Source organism: Triplophysa rosa, linkage group LG8 (assembly GCF_024868665.1).
Source record: "Triplophysa rosa linkage group LG8, Trosa_1v2, whole genome shotgun sequence".
In the NCBI taxonomy this organism is placed as follows: Eukaryota; Metazoa; Chordata; class Actinopteri; order Cypriniformes; family Nemacheilidae; genus Triplophysa; species Triplophysa rosa.
Genome location: NC_079897.1, coordinates 5,478,695 through 5,485,633, shown reverse-complemented (window position 1 = coordinate 5,485,633; position 6,939 = coordinate 5,478,695). Strand labels below are relative to the sequence as shown.

General features: G+C 40.1%; 1 protein-coding gene across 1 annotated transcript in view; it reads right to left on the bottom strand.

Annotated features, from left to right (window-relative positions):
- Positions 1-4,365: 4,365 nt before the first annotated feature.
- cep85 (centrosomal protein 85) overlaps positions 4,366-6,939 on the bottom strand; it is a 17,668-nt gene continuing 15,094 nt past the window's right edge. Inside the window, exon 15 of the mRNA XM_057340500.1 lies at positions 4,366-5,835. The gene's annotated coding sequence lies outside the window, so the exon portion shown is untranslated. The remainder of the gene's footprint in view (positions 5,836-6,939) is intronic.

The window sequence follows — 6,939 nt, the reverse complement described above, 5'->3', positions numbered from 1 at the left end:
GCTGCGGAGATGCAGATGGGAGTGTAGCCATCTCCGCGCCGGAGGAGTCAGATGGGGAGTCCCATGACTCTCTTCTCCCATGCCTTCCATGGAGGCTGGGAGGGCCCGGACCTGAGGATGCTGGGATGGACAGGACTGAGAGCCCCACGGCCCCGGTGACCAGGACGTGCAAAATACTCTTCAGCTATAATACCTTTAACAGAGCTATATACCTTCATCTGGCATCCATCCTCAAAGACTGCCGTTTATATTCTGGAAAACACTGGCACGACAGTTTATGGAGGACTGGCTATACCTATAAATACACAACCAGGTAATAAAAGTCCTTGTTTTTAAATTTAAAGAGTAAGTAACATGATTTTTAAGGTCCTACTTTGGTTTATGGAGTGTCCAACAACAAGTTTATGTACATAGGTGTAAAAACACTATGTCGTAATAATAGGTAATTATTCTTACCTTACTTCTTGACTGACTCTCAAATGATTCGTTCCGCGATTCATCCGTCTAATCTCCTCCTATCCGCTAGCATAGTGTCATGTGATTGGTCAGATGGTGTAGTCTGCTGTGATTGGCCAAACTCGTTTGTAACATGCAAGGCGGGACGAGAGCCGGGGAAAGATGCGAGTGATAATGAATGTCAGTGATAATGAGTGTCAGCTGTGCATTGCACCGGTCTGGCATCTCTCACGGAGGAGATCGGAAGCATAAAAGGACGAGCGACAGGACTCGCCTGGATTTTATGTTATGTTTTATTATGTTTGTGTGGCCGGCAGTCGACCGTGCGGGAGCAGCCGGCATTTTACTTTCGTTTTGTTTATTTTTTATTAAAAGTTGCTGAACGTTCGCCAGTTCCCGCCTCCTTCTTCCCATTCCTTGAACTTGTTACAGCGTTCATCATGTGTCGCAAATGGAATGCCTATCATCATTACTAGATTACGGTTTACAGGTGGTTGGATATTATATACAGTGTATAGATAGAGATGGCAGGGATTTGACCTTACCAGTTTGAGCCCGAGTCTGACGAAGAAACATCCGAAGACGATAGTTGATAATAGATAGACGATAATAGATTGAACACTTAAATTAGCAGAGTTCGAAGATATATAAACCATCTGTAATACCCCAGAAATAACGGTACATATAAACGTTAGCGTTATATGAATTAGCTAAACACAGACATAAGGTACACAAATATTTCTTGAAGTTCAGACAAAATCAATAGTCACACTTACAGGTTGATTTGGTGGAGCTAACAGGTCCAAATAACGTTGGTATTGCCCCCTCTTTCAAGGATAGTCGTTTAACATATCCTGCAGTGAACGCGCCAAGATTATTAAAGCAATCTTCAGTGAAATGACGCGCGCACAGTAAAACCCTGGGGTTATACTCCTTTGGTGTCATTTTAAAAATGAATTGTAACCATTGTTTCCTCAGAAGTTATTCCTTTGGTAGTTTAAATAAGATGGACTTAGTTTCACAATGTAGAAAACAGGTTCTAGACAGCACACGCATCACGAACGAGCGACAGTGTTTTCGGGGAGGAGAGTGAAGTTTTCGCGGCAGTCCCAGCAAAACGTAGGCGGGGACTATGTCTAGTGACGTACATAGGCGGCGGTTAGTGACTCGGACTAGTTCACGTCTTGTTTGCGTGATTCAGAGTCGACTCCCTTTTTTACAAGCCAATAACTTTGTTATTTATTCACCTTCGGACTTACAACTTGGCAGACAGCTTACTTTCAAACACGGCAACATAACACACTGCATGAAATGTAATTTTCATGATCTAATGTTACTTACTCTTTAAGCTTTTACTTGTAATGCAGATTTCAATTAATAAATTGTTGTAAAGCACATGATTGTGATGGTTAACTTATTTATGTTTTTATGTGTTCAGATGAGTCCGGCTGTATGGTGATTCCTGGACAGTATGAAGTGGAAAGTGAGCCTCTTAGTTGGACTGAGTCCCTGGCTCACTGCAAAAGTCTTCAAAAACAACTCGCTTGTCCTACAACGGAAGACATTCAGATGGAGTTAGCCAATAGGGTTAACACAACAGAGGAGGGTTGGATTGGACTACGACGTAGTCTGATGACCACAGACTGGTACTGGCAGAGGCAAACACCACCATCAACACCATCAACATCAACATCATCTGTGGATTACGTTCACTGGGCTGAGGGGCATCCACGGGAGATTTTGAAAGGGCTTTGTGCATCATTGTTACTGAATCCGGATGATGAGTATAAATGGAAAAGTGCAAAATGCTGTGAGAAAAAGCGCCTGTCTGCTACAAAACCCCAATATACCTTAATCCATTATTCGTATGTGACCCCATCTGTCAAAACATTGTTTTGTGATTTACTGTTTTCCATAAAAAAAATTACCCAACATAATGTAAAGAACATTGTGTGAAAATATAATGCATAATATAAACATAAGGTTAAAATATAACTTTGATGCTCATTTTCTCAAAATCAGATTTTAAAATCTTAGTCTGGGTCACATGTATAATTTAGTGCAGTAATCATAATGTTATTAAGTACATTTGTAATGCATGTGCATAGAGGTTTTCAATTAGCTTAATTAGCCTCAAAATATAAAACAAAACGGGTCTTAATAATAGTGTGAAAGCAGATTTCTAAACTATACTCAAATAGTTGAGCTTTCTTCATAAGGCATCTACCAAGCAACTGTAAGGCAGCTGGAAAAGTACTAAGAACTGAGTTTGTTTTTGATGCTGGGACACATCAATAAAACCCTATTTGTTGCTAGATCCTGAGGAAATTATATCCTGCCCTCCCTTCAGGGGTTGTTGATGCCCAGGAACTGAACCCCCTCTTCTTATCACACCTCTCCCCTCCCCTTCATCTCTTCAGGCCCTGACCACTGGAAATGTCCTTACACATTTCATACTGTTATATCATTTATTGTCATGTTATGAAGACTTGATCATCATGTTTGGTATTGTTTTAAAGGTCATGGTGCGATGGGTAAAAAAATCTAGTTCCTTTAAACCTAACAAAGAGTGTATTAGAGCTTTTTAACTTTAGGACATAACCTGCACTTCTCTAAGAGGTGTGACTTTCTCAGGGAATCTTGTTTACAGATAGATAAGATCCCATTTGATGCTCTCTTCAGTCACGAGAAAACAAACAAACCAAGCTTCTCACTGACCATTGGCTTTGTTACATCTGGGTATATAAGGTGCTTTGGCAAAAGACTCTGGATAGCATCTGTAACCAGAACTATCCACACTGCAAGTGTGTGTCTCGATTTGGAAGCATCTGTAACCAGAACTATCCACACTGCAAGTGTGTGTCTCGATTTGGATAGCATCTGTAACCAGAACTATCCACACTGCAAGTAAGTGTCTTGATTTGGAAGCATCTGTAACCAGAACTATCCACACTGCAAGTGTGTGTCTTGATTTTGCCAGGTATGATAAACTTTGTGGTCTTTTATTATTATTATATTATATTGATCATCTTGGTCTATTAAGTTTGGATTTTCTTTGTATGTGCATTCTATGATTGAATTAATTTTGTACCTGCCTGTCATAATAAATTGTTATTGTTGATTATATCTGAATTCTTCAGAGTCTGTTATGACCGGTAGTTTGAAAGGAACCTGTTCTGTTACCGCAAAATCAATATGTCAGGATAGGATGGAATGTAGTTTTGAAGACTTCCACCTATTTATCTGTCTTAGCAAGTTGCATGATCGTGACTAAAATAACTATTGTTATGTTTCTGAGCAAGCATTTGGCGGCCAGACTTAATGATATTAGTTTACCCGGCAACCTCTGACTAAAGATCAGAATTATCTACTTTAGCAAGTTGCATGAGGTACCCAGCAACCTCTGACTAAAGGTAAGATCGGACAGTTTTGTGACCGTGAGATCTGCGATCCGGCCAGCGTGAGACTCTGTGCAACTGCAGGTCCCAAACGAAAGGATTACTAAATATATATATAAAGTATGAAGATGTACAAATAAAATTAACTATGATCAAAAGATACATTGGAAATGTCCTATAACTTATTTAACATTATAATAAAATTGGAGTCAGATCGGTCTTAACCACAGTTATGTAAATTGAACTAAATTGCAGTTTTTGAATAACTTCATGTAGAAATCGCAGAGGAGAAGCAGAACACGAGATCCCTTCAACCACACCATTGGATTCCGTCGTTGGGCCAGTGGGTGGTCTTTTACACATCCATTTTAGTTTCAAAAACAATTTGCCTATTAGTCTTTTAATACTATTTTTTCTCTAACCCAAACCATCTACAGATTCACAGTATTCTTCTTACAGAAGTCTGAGCTATATTTTAAATGAATATAATATATGTTCCTCATAAACCACAGGAAGTTTGCTTATTTAGTCAGGTAACACAAGTAGAAAAAAGATCAAGTTGGCACATTCCAGCTCCAAATGTATAAAAGTATTTATTGCATGTTCCTCTTTTACATCCCATAGACCAGTGGTTCGTGACCCCCACTAGGGGTCGCTAAAGGTTTACGAGGGGTCGCCAATGTTACTTAAATTTGAGAGTTAAAATAGGAAGACTTTTTATGTAAAACCATGTTGATTATTCTAGTAATGTTCTCTTATTATATTAATGAAAAAATAAGCCATTTCTTCATTTTTAGATGTGTGTTGCTTGAGTCGGGAAAAGGCGGAGTGTGACTTAAAAAAATATGGGGCAAAATGAATGTCAGACTGCCCGTTGTACAGCGCAATGCTCAAAACAAGGTAAATAGTCAAATAAAACTAAAGGATATGGCAAAGCGCAAGGGAGAATAGAAAAATATGTGTGTTAAAAAGAAAATAAGGATTTATTTGGACCGTTATCTGGAATTTGGTTTTATTGAAGCAATGGACAATGTGAGAATTGAGTGTGTAATCTGTGGAGAGAGACTAGTGAATGAAAGCATGAAGCCCTGCAAACTGAAGAGGCATCAGACCAACAAACACCCTGAGACGGTGGGTAAACCCAGAGATTTTTTCCTAAGGAAAAAGAACTCGTTATATCAAACAGGCCACAGAACATTAGAGATGCTTTGACTAGAGCTGGAAATGAAAACAGACATGCAACGGTTGCGTCCTTCGAGTGCGCTCTTTTAATTGCCAAATCCAAAAAGCCGCACACCATCGGAGAAACGCTAATCAAACCCGCTTGTGTAAAAATGGCAGAAATAATGTGTGGAACGGAGGTGGCTTCCAAGCTTAAAACTGTACCCCTGACAAATAATACAGTAAAAGATAGGATTGACCGAATGGCAGACAATGTTGAAAAAACGTTGGTTGAAAAGTTAAAGGAGCACCCATTTTCTATTCAACTTGATGAAACGTCCACTGTGGCAGACGAAGCACTCGTTGCATATGTGCAATACATTGAAGACGCCGAAGTAAAGCAGGACATTCTTTTGTCTACCAATTTGTCAACAACGACACGAGATGAAGATATTTTCCATGTTATTGATATGTACTTTACCAAGCAAAACATTCCTTATAATAACTTAGTCGCATGCTGCACATATGGAGCTGCTTGATGGGAAAGAACAAAGGCTTTAATGCATGTCTGAAGGAAAAGGCTCCTCACTGTCTTGCTTTTCACTGTATGATACACCGCCAAGCCCTGGCTAGCAAACACCTCTCGGTTGAGCTGAATGAAGCGCTCAAGATGGTTGTAAAGATCGTCAACTTTATCAAAGCCCGTCCATTGAACAAACGCATCTTTGCGGAGCTGTGTGAAGATGAGGCGCACCAGACACTCCTCCTTCATACCGAAGTGCGCTGGCTATCAAGGGGTCAAGTGTTCCGTTTTGTTGAGCTGAAAGAAAAAAAAAAAAAGAGTTCCTGATCTTGAACAACCAGAAATTGCTTGACGAAATGACCAACGAATTTCTTATAAGAACATCATACCTGGCTGATATTTTCAGCCTACAACGAAACAAACAAGCGCATGCAAAACGCGTACGCGAACGTCATGGAATGCAAGGAAATCATTGACGCGTTTGTGCAAAAAGTGGAATTCAGAAGAATAAACTGCTGAAACAGGAACTACAGCACTTTCAATCACTTTTCAAACATACTGGAGGTAATTTACCTGAGCCCTTGAGCCGAGAATTCACGTGTCACATGGAACTGTTACAGGACCAGATGAAGTCACGGTTCTCTGATGTTGATGAACATGTCGCCAAATGCGCATGGGTAATGGATCCATTTACCCAGAGTCGGCACCAGGGTACACAAAGTGAGGGGGCTGCTATGTTTAGTGGGGGGGCCAGGGTTTAGGGGTTTAGAATGGGCTGGTGTCCCGAAATTTCATTCTACCCGTCAGATTATCCTACCAGGCACGCGCACATCAATGTTACGTCATTTTCTTGCGCTATAAAATCATCCTACTTTATTTTATACTGCTACGGGAATCTGATTGTGTATTTTCGTTGTTAAATCATTCTAGGCCTACATATTTATTTAGTACTGGTAGTACAATTATAGGGTATTGCGCTGTAAATTAATCATAAGTAGTATATATGGGGGTCATAGTGTCAAAATGATTGACAGGTATGATTGATGGGGTCATTGACCTTTGCAGAGGGGGGAGGGGTGAATTACTTCCGGACCACCCACGTTGCGAGGGACCGCCCACTTGCTTTGACCTTTGACCGTATCCGCCCCTTAGTGTGGTACCGCCCACGTCGCGTTGAACTTTTGACCGTGCCCTCACGTCCCATTTTTCCGGGGCATGTTTTAGGGCATGTTTTAGGATGTATTGCTACATATCTTTAGCATGAATGAAAATATGTAATTTAAAGGAGATGGTGAGATCATTATTAATACGCAATCATTGGTTATTTAAACAGCGTTTAAAAATAATAATGAATAAGACAACAACTACACAAACACTGTTTGAATAAACAAACAGGTTTAA